Source organism: Bufo gargarizans, chromosome 6 (assembly GCF_014858855.1).
Source record: "Bufo gargarizans isolate SCDJY-AF-19 chromosome 6, ASM1485885v1, whole genome shotgun sequence".
Lineage (NCBI taxonomy): Eukaryota > Metazoa > Chordata > Amphibia > Anura > Bufonidae > Bufo > Bufo gargarizans.
This window is the reverse complement of record NC_058085.1, coordinates 16,529,374-16,545,284: the sequence shown is the minus strand read 5'-3', so window position 1 is coordinate 16,545,284 and position 15,911 is coordinate 16,529,374. Positions and strand designations below refer to the sequence as shown.

The 15,911-nt window shown below is 41.0% G+C and overlaps 1 pseudogene; it reads right to left on the bottom strand.

Moving 5' to 3' along the window:
- LOC122940392 overlaps window positions 1–15,911 on the bottom strand; it is a 718,635-nt pseudogene that overhangs the window by 459,655 nt on the left and 243,069 nt on the right.

Sequence of the window (15,911 nt, the reverse complement as noted above, 5' to 3'; positions counted from 1 at the left end):
AAAAAATGTTTGGGTATCAAAAAGGATAATATAGTCAAAAACCTAAATAATTGTAAAAAAAAAGTAGACTTATTAGGTATCGCCGCGTCCGTAAGAATCTCCTCTATAAAAATATCCCATGACCTAACCCCCCAGATTAACACGGTTAAAAAAAATTAATGAAAACGGTGCCAAAAACGCAATTTTTGGCACTTTTTCATTTCAATCTGTTTTTTCCGGTAACAAAACAAGGGTTAACAACCAAACAAAAGTTAATATTTATTACCCTGATACTGCAGTTTACAGAAATGCCATATTTGTGGTCGTAAACTACTGTATCAGTAAAAGGGAGGCCGCAAAAGGAAAGGACCGACATGGTTTCTGGAAGGCCGATTTTGATGGCCTTTTTTATTGACACCATGTCCCTTTTGAAGCCCCCCTGATGCACCCCTAGAGTAAAAACTCCCTAAAAGTGACCCCTAAGAAACTACACCCCTCAAGGTATTCAAAACTGATTATACAAACTTTATTAACCCTTTAGGTGTTCCTCAACAGTTAATGGCAAATGGAGATGAAATTTCAGAATCTCAATTTTTGGTAACCTTGCCTCACAAAAATGTAATATAGAGCAACCAAAAATCATATGTACCCTAAAAATAGTCCCCCAAATAATGCCACCTTATCCCATAGTTTCCAAAATGGGGTCACTTTTAGGGAGTTTCTACTCCAGGGGTGCATCAGGGGGGTTGAAACAGGACACGGTGTAAATAAACCGGTCCATAAAAATCAGCCCTCCAAAAACCAAACGGCGCACCTTTCACTCTACGCCCCGCTGTGTGGCCGTACAGTAGTTTACGGCCACATATTGGGTGTTTCTGTAAACGGCAGAGTCAGGGCAATAAAGATACAGTCTTGTTTGGCTGTTAACCCTTGCTTTGTTAGTGGAAAAAATGGGTTAAAATGGAAAATTAGACAAAAAAATTAAATTCTCAAATTTCATCCCCATTTGTCAATAACTCTTGCGCAACACCTAAAGGGTTAACGATGTATGTAAAATCAGTTTTGAATACCTTGAGGGGTGTACTTTCTTAGATGGGGTCACATTTAGGGAGTTTCTACTCCATGGGTGCATCAGGGGGGTTGAAACAGGACACGGTGTAAATAAACCGGTCCATAAAAATCAGCCCTCCAAAAACCAAACGGCGCACCTTTCACTCTACGCCCCGCTGTGTGGCCGTACAGTAGTTTACGGCCACATATTGGGTGTTTCTGTAAACGGCAGAGTCAGGGCAATAAAGATACAGTCTTGTTTGGCTGTTAACCCTTGCTTTGTTAGTGGAAAAAATGGGTTAAAATGGAAAATTAGACAAAAAAATAAAATTCTCAAATTTCATCCCCATTTGCCAATAACTCTTGCGCAACACCTAAAGGGTTAACTTTGCTTCTAAACTTCTAAGCCTTGTAACATCCCCAAAAAATAAAATATCATTCCCAAAATGCTACAAACATGAAGTAGACATATGGGGAATGTAAAGTCATCACAATTTTTGGGGGTATTACTATGTATTACAGAAGTAGAGAAACTGAAACTTTGAAATTTGCAAATTTTTGCAATTTTGGGGTAAATTAGGTATTATTTTGTGCAAAAAAAATAATTTTTTTGACTTCATTTTACCACTGTCATGAAGTACAATATGTGACGAAAAAACTATCTCAGAACGGCCTGGATAAGTCAAAGCGTTTTAAAGTTATCAGCACTTAAAGTGACAGTGGTCAGATTTGCAAAAAATGGCCTGGTCCTTAAGGTGAAATAAGGCTGTGTCCCTATGGGGTTAAAGAGGACCTTTCATGTTTTTTTTTTTTTTGTTTAGATAAATCTCTTTCCTTGCGGGGTACCCCCTGCTGATGCTGCCACCCTGCCTGTTTTTTTCAAATGTCGCACGCCCCACTGTGCCCCCCTGCAGTTCTTCCGCTCAGTATGTTAATACTCAGCATCGGTACAGGGAGGAGGAGATGCCAGGGTTTCTCAATGGGCGTCTCCTTCTACCTGGCTGTGATGCTCTCTGCTGTGATTGGATCTTGGCATGGCCAGGAAGAAGGAGAGGCCTATTGAGAAACCCTGGTGTCTCCTCCTCCCTGTACCGATACAGAGTATTAACATACTGAGGGAAAAACTACAGGGGCCACAGCAGGGCGTAGAAGCGACATTTGAAAATAAATAAATAAAGAAAACAGGCAGGGTGGCAGCCTCAGTGAGGGGTACCCCACAAGGGAAGGTATTTATCTAAAATAAAAAAAATAAAAAAACACATGAAAGATCCTCTTTAAGACAACATGGCAATGCTTAGGTTTGCACATATAAAAGGAGGGAGTAGAAGTGGAAGCAACAATGTGCTCTGTTTTTGTTGGGGACAGGAGGATGTCCATTGAGAAGGACGTGGATAAGCACCTGTTGTAGGGTATCAGATAATCAGCAATTGCAAGCTGCAGCATGGTGGCCAAGACCATACACTGGTTTAAGAAGACAGGTTCCACTCAGAATAGGCCTCATCATGGTCGACCAAAGAAGTTGAGTGCACATGCTCAGCTCCATATCCAGAGGTTGTCTTTTCAAAATAGACGTATGTCATCATGGAGGAGTGGAAGAGGATTCAAGTGGCAACCTGTGAAGCTCTAGTGAACTCCATGCCCAAGAGAGTTAAGGCAGTGTTGGAAAATAATGGTGGCCACACTAAATAATGACACTTTGGGCACAATTTGGCCATTCTCACTTTTGTACTCTCGTTTGTTGCCTGCAGTTTAGACATTAGTGGCTGTGTGTTGAGTTATTTTGAGGGCACACCAAATTTAAACAGTTCTACAAGCCGTACACTGACTCCTTTACATTGTATCAAAGTCTCAGATGTTCAGGGTTGTCCCATGAAAAGATAGAATAAAATATTTACAAAAGTGTGAGGGGTGGACTGACTTTTGTGAGATACTGTAGGTACCAGCAGCAGATCTTGATGATTTGCTTGCCCAAATGCATTCAGCATGGCAGAACATTCCTCAGACAATTAGTAACCTCATTGGTAGGATGCCAAGGCGTGTAAGTGAATGTATTTATGCACATGGCTCTCATACTCAATACTGAATAAAGCAAGATATTTTGCATATTTTGTTTCAGTTTTTTATCATTTGCAGATGATTAAAGGGGTTCTCCAAGATTTTCCTCAGCACAGGTCATCAATATCAGCGTGGGTCTGGTCCCTGCACCCCCACCAATCAGCTGTCTGAGGAAGCCTCAGTGCTCACCGAAGCTCCAGTTAATACAAAGCCTCCTCACAGCTTACCAAGCACAGCGCCGTCTGTTTAATAGTAGCTGTGCTTGGCATTGCAGCTCAGACCCATTCACTCGAATGGGACTAATCTGTGCCTAGGCCATATGACCGATGAATGTCACATTGCATGGCCAGGAAGAGGCCTAAGAGCACTGTGTCCTCTCCATACATCTGACCGACAAGGCTACCGGGAGTTGAATCCACCTCCAATCTGATATTAATGACCTCTCCTGAGGATGGACTATATGTATGATATACATACTGTATATCACCTATAACGCGGTCACATTTCCATCCATATTTAATCAGAATTTTAGCTGAATCTGTGAATATAACGCTGAAAAAACTGACAGAAGAGAGAACCTAAAAATGCAACATAAAATTGTATCATCCAGTGAAGGAGTAGAATCTGTGAGTCTTCTCTGCTTTACTTAGTGGTCACTACTCACCTGGGCGGTTATCTGTAGGAATGTCCTCTGTACTCTGCTCACCACCCCTCACATATGTCTCTGTAGGATAAATATTGTTCAGATCTTCACCCGGATACACAAGCTGTGAAACAAATATTGTAAAAGTCATCAGACTGTTGGAGAAGTCGTGTAGAAGGTTTTATATGACCTAAAAAGATGACCAAAAATGACCGGACAGCAGGAGTTTTCTGACCCAAATATCTGCAGGTCTCCTGTATACAGTGGGAAACAAGTATTTGAACACCCTGCGATTTTGCAAATTCTCCCACTTGGAAATCATGGAGGGTCTGAAATTCACATTGTAGGTGCACTCCCACTCAGACAGAATAAAAAAATAAAAAATTCAGGAAATCACATTGTAAGATTTTTAAAAAACGTATTTGTCTTGCACTGCTGCACATAAGTATTTGAACACCTGAGAAACAGCAAGAATTCTGACTCTCAAAGACCTGTTACTGTGCCTTTAAAAGTCCACCTGTACTCCACTTATTAATCTAACTTAGTAGCACCCTGTCCACCCCAGAGTCAGTCAGACGCCAAGTACTACCACGGGCAAGACCAAAGAGCTGTCAAAAGACACCAGAGACAAAATTGTGGACCTCCACAAGGCTGGAAAGGGCTACGGGGCAATTGCCAAGCAGCTTGGTGAAAATAGATCAACTGTTGGTGCAATAGTTAGAAAATGAAAGAGGCTAAAGATGACTGTCAGGCTCCCTTGGACTGGGGCTCCATGCAAGATCTCACCTCGTGGGGTATCCCTGATGATCAGAAAGGTGAGGAATCAGTCCAGAACTACAAGGGAGGAGCTGGTCAATGACCTGAAGAGAGCTGGGACCACAGTTTCAAAGGTCACTGTCAGTAGAACACTACGCCGTCCTGGTTTCAAATCATGCATTGCACGGAAGGTTCCCCTGCTCAACTCATCGGATTTCCTGGCCCGTCTGAAGTTTGCCATTGACCACCCGGATGATACAGAGGAGGCATAGGAGAAAGTCATGTGGTCAGATGAGACCAAGGGAAAACCTTTTGGTCTAAACTTCACTCGTCATGTTTGGAGGAAAAAGAAGGATGAGTTGCATTACAAGAACACCATCCCTACTGTGAAGCATGGGGGTGGCGACATCATGCTTTGGGGGTGCTTTTCTGCAAAGGGGACAGGACGACTGCATTGTATTAAGGAGAGGATGAATGGGGCCATTTATTGTGAGATTTTGAGCAACAACCTCCTTCCCTCAGTCAGAGCATTGAATATGGGTCGTGGCTGGGTCTTCTAACATGACAACGACCCGAAGCACACAGCCAGGATAACCAAGGAGTGGCTCCGTAAGAAGCATATCAAGGTTCTGGAGTGGCCTAGCCAGTCTACAGACCTAAATCCAATAGAACATCTTTGGAGGGAGCTGAAACTCTGTGTTGCTCAGTGACAGCCCCGAAACCTGACAAATCTAGAGGAGATCTGTGTGGAGGAGTGGGACCTAAATCCCTGTTGCAGTGTGTGCAAACCTGGTCAAGAACTACAGGAAACGTTTGACCTCTGTAATTGCAAACAAAAGGCTTCTGTAACAAATATTAAGACTTATTTTCTCAGGTGTTTAAATACTTATGTTCAGCAGAGCAAGACAAATACATTATTTAAAAATCATACAATGTGATTTCCTGATTTTTATTTTATTTTATTCTGTCTCTCAGACTGGGAATGCACCTACAATGTGAATTTCAGACCCCTCCATGATTTCAGACCCCTCCATAAAATTAGGGCAGCACTCTCAGTGTAGGAATAAATTGTGTGCCTTGCCAATTATCTGCTGTATAAAAAAAGAAAGAAAAAAAGAAAAATCAGTGTCACATCCAGATAAAGTGAAAAAAGTGGCGTCCTTTATTCACCCAAGTAGCGATATTTCAGTTCTCTTACTGGTACTAAGCAGATTATATTCCAGTAAGAGAACTGAAACATCACTAAAGGACGCCACTTTTTTCAATTTACCTAGATGTGACACAGCTTTTTTTTTTATATACTGTATATACACTCACCTAAAGAATTATTAGGAACACCATACTAATACGGTGCTTGACCCCCTTTTGCCTTCAGAACTGCCTTCATTCTACGTGGCATTGATTCAACAAGGTGCCGATAGCATTCTTTAGAAATGTTGGCCCATATTGATAGGATAGCATCTTGCAGTTGATGGAGATTTGAGGGATGCACATCCGGGGCACGAAGCTCCTGTTCCACCACATCCCAAAGATGCTCTATTGGGTTAAGATCTGGTGACTGTGGGGGCGATTTTAGTACAGTGAACTCATTGTCATGTTCAAGAAACCAATTTGAAATGATTCGAGCTTTGTGACATGGTGCATTATCCTGCTATAAATAGCCATCAGAGGATGGGTACATGGTGGTCATGAAGGGATGGACATGGTCAGAAACAATGCTCAGGTAGCCCGTGGCATTTAAACAATGGCCAATTGGCACTAAGGGGCCTAAAGTGTGCCCAGAAAACATCCCCCACACCATTACACCACCACCACCAGCCTGCACAGTGGTAACAAGGCATGATGGATACATGTGTTTATGCCAAATTCGGACTCTACAATTTGAATGTCTCAACAGAAATCGAGACTCATCAGACCAGGCAACTTTTTCCAGTCTTTAACAGTCCAATTTTGGTGAGCCCGTGCAAATCGTAGCCTCTTTTTCCTATTTGTAGTAGAGATGAGTGGTACCCGGTGGGGTCTTCTGCTGTTGTAGCCCACCTTTCTTTCCCATTCTGACATTCAGTTTGGAGTTCAGGAGATTGTCTTGACCAGGACCACAACCCTACATGCATTGAAACAACTGCCATATGATTGGTTGACTAGATAATCGCATTAATGAGAAATAGAACAGGTGTTCGTAGTAATTCTTTAGGCGAGTGTATATCAAAAGGAAAATTCAAGGCAGCACAAGATTGTAACCAAAGTATGGATTGCCCGCAATAAGACGCAACCCACCGTCTTGAAATACAAAGAAGAAAAGACTGCAGCACTTCCAATGGGTGAAAAAAATGTGAGGTCCTTTATTCACCCATGAGACATTTCAGTCCGCTTTCTGGGACCGTTCTCAAGTCCCAGAAAGCGGACTGAAAGGTCGCATGGGTGAATAAAGGACCTTAAATTTTTTTTTACCCATTGGAAGTGCTGCAGTCTTTTCTTCTTTGTATTTCAAGACGGTGGGTTGCGTCTTATTGTGGGCAATCCTTACTTTGGTTACAATTTTGTGCTGCCTTGAATTTTCCTTTTGATATATGTATAAATATGTATATACAAACCGGATTCCCAAAAAGTTGGGACACTATTCAAATCGTGAATAAAAACTGAATGCAATGATGTGGAGGTGCCAACTTCTAATATTTTATTCAGAATAGAACATAAATCACGGAACAAAAAAGTTTAAACTGAGAAAATGTACCATTTTAAGGGAAAAATATGTTGAATCAGAATTTCATGGTGTCAACAAATCCCCAAAAAGTTGGGACAAGGCCATTTTCAGCGCTGTGTGGCATCTCCCCTTCTTCTTACAACACTCAACAGACGTCTGGGGACCGAGGAGACCAGTTTCTCAAGTTTAGAAATAGGAATGCTCTCCCATTCTTGTCTAATACAGGCCTCTAACTGTTCAATCGTCTTGGGCCTTCTTTGTTGCACCTTCCTCTTTATGATGCACCAAGTGTTCTCTATAGGTGAAAGATCTGGACTGCAGACTGGCCATTTCAGTACCCGGATCCTTCTCCTACGCAGCCATGATGTTGTGATTGATGCAGAATGTGGTCTGGCATTATCTTGTTGAAAAATGCAGGGTCTTCCCTGAAAGAGATGACGTCTGGATGGGAGCATATGTTGTTCTAGAACCTGAATATATTTTTCTGCATTGATTGTGCCCTTCCAGACATGCAAGCTGCCCATGCCACACACACTCATGCAACCCTATACCATCAGAGATGCAGGCTTCTGAACTGAGCGTTGATAACAACTTGGGTTGTCCTTGTCCTCTTTGGTCCGGATGACATGGCGTCCCAGATTTCCAAAAAGAACTTCGAATCGTGACTCGTCTGACCACAGAACAGTCTTCCATTTTGCCACACTCCATTTTAAATGATCCCTGGCCCAGTGAAAACGCCTGAGCTTGTGGATCTTGCTTAGAAGTGGCTTCTTCTTTGCACTGTAGAGTTTCAGCATGCAACGGCGGATGGCACGGTGGATTGTGTTCACTGACAATGGTTTCTGGAAGTATTCCTGAGCCCATTCTGTGATTTCCTTTACAGTAGCATTCCTGTTTGTGGTGCAGTGTTGTTTAAGGGCCCGGAGATCACGGGCATCCAGTATGGTTTTACGGCCTTGACCCTTACGCACAGAGATTGTTCCAGATTCTCTGAATCTTCGGATGATGTTATGCACAGTTGATGATGATAGATGCAAAGTCTTTGCAATTTTTCGCTGGGTAAAACCTTTCTGATATTGCTCCACTATCTTTCTGTGCAACATTGTGGGAATTGGTGATCCTCTACCCATTTTGGCTTCTGAGAGACACTGCCACTCTGAGAAGCTATTTTTATACCCAATCATGTTGCCAATTGACCTAATTAGTGTTAATTGGTCTTCCAGCTCTTAGTTATGCTCAAATTTACTTTTTCCAGCCTCTTATTGCTACTTGTCCGAACTTTTTGGGGATTTGTTGACACCGTGAAAATTTGAATCAACGTATTTTTCCTTTAAAATGATACATTTACTCGGATTAAATGTTTGATCTGTCATCTACGTTCTATTACAAATAAAATATTGACATTTTCCATCTCCACATCATTGCATTTAGTTTCTATTCACGATTTGTATAGTGTCCCAACTTTTTGGGAATCCGGTTTGTGTATATATATATATATATATACACACACACATATACATACACATACTATATATATATATATATATATATATATTACACATATACATATATATATATGTATATATATGAAAAAAAGCTGCGTCACATCAAGATAAAGTTAAAAAAAAAGTGGCGTCCGTTATTCACCCAAGTAGCGATGTTTCAGTCATCTTATTGGGGCTAAGCAGATTATCTTCCAGTAAAAGAACTGAAACATCACTAAAAGTACACCACTTTTTTCAATTTACTATAAATATATATATATACACACACCCTAATAGAAATATCTTTTCATATTTAGTTTTTTTCCTACCTGACTAACCTGGTCGGGGCAAATGATAGATAATATATCTACAGTCATAGCCAAAAGTTTTGAGAATGACACAAATATTAGTTTTCACTAAGTTTGCTGCTAAACTGCTTTTAGATCTTTGTTTCAGTTGTTTCTGTGATGTAGTGAAATATAATTACACGCACTTCATACGTTTCAAAGGCTTTTATCGACAAGTACATGACATTTATGCAAAGAGTCAGTATTTGCAGTGTGGGCCCTTCTTTTTCTGGACCTCTGCAATTTGACTGGGCATGCTCTCAATCAACTTCTGGGCCAATTCCTGATAGCAACCCATTCTTTCATAATCACTTCTTGGAGTTTGTCAGAATTAGTGGGTTTTTGTTTGTCCACCCGCCTCTTGAGGATTGACCACAAGTTCTTAATGGGATTAAGATCTGGGGAGTTTCCAGGCCATGGACCCAAAATGTCAACGTTTTGGTCCCCGAGCCACTTAGTTATCACTTTTGCCTTATGGCACGGTGCTCCATTGTTCTGGAAAATGCATAGTTCGTCACCAAACTGTTGTTGGATTGTTGGAAGAAGTTGCTGTTGGAGGGTGTTTTGGTACCATTCTTTATTCATGGCTGTGTTTTTGGGCAAAATTGTGAGTGAGCCCAATCCCTTGGAGGAGAAGCAATTGCACACATGAATGGTCTCAGGATGCTTTACTGTTGGCATGACACAGGACTGATGGTAGGGCTCACCTTTTCTTCTCCAGACAAGCCTTTTTCCTGATGCCCCAAACAATCGGAAAGAGGCTTCATCAGAGAATATGACTTTGCCCCAGTCCTCAGCAGTCCATTCACCATATTTTCTGCAGAAGATCAATCTGTCCCTGATGTTTTTTTTGGAGAGAAGTGGCTTCTTTGCTGCCCTTCTTGACACCAAGCCATCTTCCAAAAGTCTTCGCTCACTGTGCGTACAGATGCACTCACACCTGCCTGCTGCCATTCCTGAGCAAGCTCTGCACCGGTGGCACTCCGATCCCGCAGCTGAATCCTCTTTAGGAGACGATCCTGGCGCTTGCTGGACTTTCTTGGACGTCCTGAAGCGTTCTTAACAAGAATTCAACCTCTTTCCTTGAAGTTCTTGATGATCCTATAAATTGTAGATTGAGGTGCACTCTTAGTAGCCACAATATCCTTGCCTGTGAAGCCATTTTTATGCAACGCAATGATGGCTGCACGCGTTTCTTTGCAGGTCACCATGGTTAATAATGGAAGAACAATGATTTCAAGCATCACCCTCTTTTTAACATGTCAAGTCTGCCATTTTAACCCAATCAGCCTGACATAATGATCTCCAGCCTTGTGCTCGTCAACATTCTCACCTGAGTTAACAAGACGATTACTGAAATGATCTCAGCAGGTCCAAGTTTTTTTTGGGATTAAGTTAATTTTCATGGCAAAGAAGGACTATGCAATTCATCTGATCACTCTTCATAACATTCTGGAGTATATGCAAATTGCTATTATAAAAACTTAAGCATCAACTTTTCCAATTTCCAATATTTATGTAATTCTCAAAACATTTGGCCATGACTGTATATATCTATATACTATGTATAAAGATATATAGAGAAGTGTCACAGTGTGTCTTCTTCAGTCCTCCTTCACTGGATCGCTGTGAAGTGAAGGAGGAAGAAGGAGAAGGGGGCTGAAATAAGGACAGGAGCGCTGGGTCATGTAAACATTTGACCACCACGATTGGACAATCGTAGTGGTCAACAGAAACTACTCTGCCCAGAAACCGATGCTAAAAGCTGGGTTATCGCTGGGCAGAAGAAGGAAGCAGGGGAAGATCGTAGGTATGTCTTTATTTGCAATGTCAAGGAGGGAGGAGGAGGGAGGAGGAGGCAAAAAAAAAAAAGTAAAGGGAAGTGCTGGTTCATGTAAGGATTTCAGATCATAACCCAATTATTATAAATATTAAAATGTGAAAAAGTGGTTTTTAGAGATCCGCTCACCTCTGTTCCCCCACGGTAGCTACTAAACCAGCTTCTGCTAATCAGCAGCAGAGACACGTGGGACGCGATCAACTCTGCAGCCGGGACGCCGGCGTACTATGTGGAGGACGAACTGAGTCGCAAGTTCCCGCAAACCATAGGCAAAGGTAAGCCCACATAGTGGGTAGAAAAACTTTTCTTGACGCAATAAATATCACCAACTGAGAAAGAAAGATCCATTGTATCATCAAGGATTTTCACCATAGCGATTTGAATTGGATGCCGTTATTTTAAAGATCAACACTAGAAAGACTGGTCACATTTGTAGCGAACTCCATGTGGATATAAAAGGAGACTGCTCATTATTCACAAAGAGTCTCAATCTGAGCAGGACTTTGCTACATATAGCATTTAAAACATACCAAGGACTCCAAATAAGAAATCCAAGTGGCTTTATTCAATAGGACCATATATTTGTATTAATTATATATGTTATCTTAACTTGTTTATGTACATTTGGACAGACATTATTACATGCAACGGAGACTGAATGTCTAAATCCACCTAATATAAAATCTCATTTTCAGGACAAACCGGTCCTGCTAAAAGTGAGATTTATATTAGTTATCAGCCCTATTTTCAGGAAGCAGCATGATAATTTGATCTGTTTCCAAATTTTTACATAGTTTTATACAGAGTGTATATTTATTTTATATTGGTTCATATATTGTTTGTATTTTATGAAATTATATTAATAAATTACGTCCTATTTACCTTCATATAGAGTGCCCATCCACATTTATTTTATTATAAATATTAAAACAAATAAAAAAAGCAGAGGGATGCACATAAAGTTTGGGTGGATAAATATAATGGGCATACACGATAAGATTTTGAAAGAGATAACAGAGTTTTTTGATTGGAATGAAGGTTCAGCAGAAACCAATATAGTATGGGAGGCCGCAAAGGCATATATTAGAGGGATTTTCACAAAATACACAGCAGTATATAAAAAAGGGGTAAGGAAAAAAATATCGGACCTGGAACAAGAGGCGGGAAGATATGAAAATAAGTATATTGGAAACCCTACAGATAAAAACTATAAAGAACGGATAAAGGCAGTATCCAAATTGGAAGATGAGCGGCTCTTACTGGCACAACAACAGAAAGAAAATTATGTGAGGGATAATTATATTTCTGCACATATACGGAGTAAAAAGTTAGTGGCCTTGGTGGGGACCCAGATTAAAATAAAAAACTATATTCATTGTTTAGCAGATAAATCAGGGTCACAAAACTACTGAACAAGCGGCTAAAATAGAACTGCTTAAAGAATATTTTCAAGATATGTATAGTATTAAGGTAAATAAGAACTTGACACAAATACAACATTTCCTGGAGGATACTATTATCTCCACGCTAACAAAAGAGCAAAGTAAAAATTGGAGGCCCTCCTAAATGCCCTGGAAGTGGATAAAATACTGTCTAGCATCACAAAAAATAAGGCCCCAGGAATAGACGGCATCCCGTTTGAAGTTTATGTTCAATATAAAGAAATATTAACTTCCCCCCCAATTACTGACAATGTGGGAGGACTCGAGGAAGGCAGGGAAGCTGCCAGACTGAGAGAAGCCCTAATTACACTGATTCTAAAACCGGGGAAAGACCCAGCCCTTCTGGACTCATATTGTCAATTTCACTAATTAATACCGATAAAATTCTGGCCAGGATTTTGGCAGCTAGACTTAGAAGTGTGGTCTCGGGACTTGTTCATGAGGATCAGACGGGATTTATGTCAGGCAAAACTACAACCGATAATATTATGGGTTACTTTGTGAACACCCAGCTTGAACCCACGAATTGCAGCGAAGGACTAATTGTTACCATAGATGCCTCAAAGGCATTTGATACTGTAGAATGGCCCTTTCTGATTCTAACATTGAAGAAAATGGGTTTTGGTGATAATTTGATATTGTGGGTAAGGCTGTTATATACAGAAATTTAAGCAAAAGTTATATTAAATGGGGAATATTCTGATAACATTGATATTGGTAGAGGGGTTAGACAGGGGTGTCCCCTTCTCCCCTTGCTTTTTGCTATAGCTATGGAGCCGTTGGCTGATATGATCAGGCAAGATGAAGAAATCGGGGGTTCAGGTTTGGTGCGCACGAGGAAAAAATTGCTCTGTATGCGGATGATATTATGCTGTTTGTAGGTTCACATAGATCACTCACGAAGATTTTTCAGGTATTTGATCAGTACGGCAAACACGCCAGTCTCAAGATAAACTGGTCTAAATCGGCCTGTGTCCCGATTGATCCTCTGAACAATTTTATACCAGGAGCATGGGAAATTAAGAAGAGCAATGAACCCGTTAAATACCTGGGCATTCAAATAACCCCAAATCCTAAGGAATATGTCCAGCTTAATGCGATTCCCAAAATACAAGAAATTAGGAAGAAAATTGATGTTTGGAAAAGATTATATGACGATGGCAGGTCGGATCTCCTTAGTGAAAATGTGCCTACCACCTTCCCTGAACTATATTCTGTGGAATGCACCGGCAATAATCCCTAAAAAAAATATTTAAAATAATATCCAGTCTTTTAATGGACTTGATATGGCGAGGGAAAAAAAACAAAGGATAAAAGCACAAATATTGTGTCTCCATGAGAGGGAGGGAGGACTATCAGTCCCAGACTTGGAACTTTATTTTATTTCCGGCCAAATAAAAAACATGATAACGTGGAGTAACACGCAAAGATATAAGTCCATGATAGTAGGGATTAATGCAAGGCTGGAGAACTGTACTATCTTTCAGCTCATAGAAGCGGGTGTTTTGGTACAACAGGGAAGTAGAAAGATACCGCTGTTTGAGCTGATGGAAAAGGTTTGGAAGGAAGCAAGAGCTTTTTAGACCCAGGCTGGACTCCATGCTGACACCATACTGTGGGATAATACCCACCTAATAGAACTAAAGGCAATTGAACAAGAGATTTGGTGGAAGCATGGAGTCTATAAACTGGGCCAGATATGGAGACACGGGGATATAATTTTATACGAAGATCTTAAAAAGGTGTATGGTCCGAGTAATATAGAACTGTGGTTATTTCATTTACAAATAAAACAAGTATTGAGAAAGCTGCTGTGGCGGGGTACATTGATGTCTGCCCTTCCGCAGCCGCTAGTTGATATTTCTGGCTTAACGACAGGGGGGAAACTATTTTCTAAAATATACCAATGTCTGTTACAACAAAAGACTAAGAAGATAGCAGTAAATAGCTTAATGCATAAATGGCAAGATGCTATAAACCCCCAGCGAGAAGAGTTCTGGGATTTGGCTATACAGGGGGAAAAATAGGATCTCAAAGAACTTTTCCCATACAATTATCCAATTTAATATACTATATCGCCTCTACCATTCCCCCAAGTTTTTAATGAAGTGTTATAAAACCAAAGTCTTTAGATGTTTAAAGTGTGGGGAGATAGGGGTGGACGATGTTCACATACTTTGGACATGTCTAAAGCAGTGGATGTGCGATTCAATTCTTCTTTTCTCTCCTTATTTAATACATCGAATTCTGTCCCTGGATCAGCACTCCTTCCACTAGCCAGGTGATTTTAATTAGCCTAGTATTCAGTAGTAGGGGTTAAATTAGCCCATCATGCTCTCAGTTGGAGTTCCTGTAAACTTCAGAGCAGATGAGCTTTGACAACTGTTCACATGGTGCGGAGCTGCATGGGGGCCACTGTGCTGTTTTTCTGGCTGGTTGGTGGGGCCCAGAGCTAGGTATGGCATGGTCAAGCAGCAGGGGTGCTGTTTGGCCACTGGGTCCCGCCGCCGGCCGGGAAGGCGCTACAGCGCTGGTGGTCGCCGTGTAGCACTGCGCCAATTTTAGGTTAGGACCCACTCATAGAGGCAACCTTGGCATGGTGAGTTGGCTTATTGCCTTTTGATCAAAATGTACACAAATGCCTCATTTAGCATGTAGCTTGGAGGTGGTACACATGCGCTATTCAGTGCTGTCTCCTGCAGGAACGCAGGGATGAGATCATAGCATTAGCAGTGGATGTGCGATTCATTTCTTCTTTTCTCTCCTTATTTAGGACATGTCTAAAGACCCAAGAATTCTGGAGAAAGGTTAGGGATAGAATAGAGCAATATCATCGGATTAAAGTCCCTAGCCAATTTGAGATATGTATACTGGGAGTAATGGGAAAAATGGATATCTAGCAAGACCGAGAAATAGCTTCCAAATTACTTTTTCAAGCTAGGACGTGCAATTATCCGACACTGGGGAGGTAGTGCTGTACCCACGATCAAGGAATGGGAGAAGCTGGTTAGAATTTCATTGGTCTGTGAGAAAGCTCATCTGGTAAACAACAAGAAAAAATATTGATTTTCTAGAATATGGCAGAAATGGTTGGTATAGTGATTAGCTCTGAGACGAAGGGAACTATCATGAGTTGGGGCCGGGGGGTGGAGGCGAGAGAGAAGATGATTGAGAGTTTGTTTGTTTTTTCCTGAGAGAAGCGGCCAACGAATAAGGGTGGTGTATGTATGTATTATTAAATGTTAATAAACTAAAAGATTGTAAAAATGTTTTTTGTATGTTAAAAAATAATAAAGATTTATATAAAAGGAAAAATAGTGTAAAGACAGGGGAGAACACAGGGGAGGTGAGAACTGATTATCTATCACCACTAGAATACTCTGCTACCACTAATTATAATGTAAGGACTAAGTGGATTAACTAGAGTTCTAAGGGCCCCAGGGCAAACTCTTGTGCAACCACAAAAGATCTGCAGCAGTTGACAGAGTAGGCCATCTTAAAAGTTGGTACAGGCAGAAAATTGTGAGAAGCTGCAGACAACATGTGACGTCTATGGTCAGCGGTAATCCTGCCATCTCCACCTTTCTCATTATACAAGGATAAATCATATA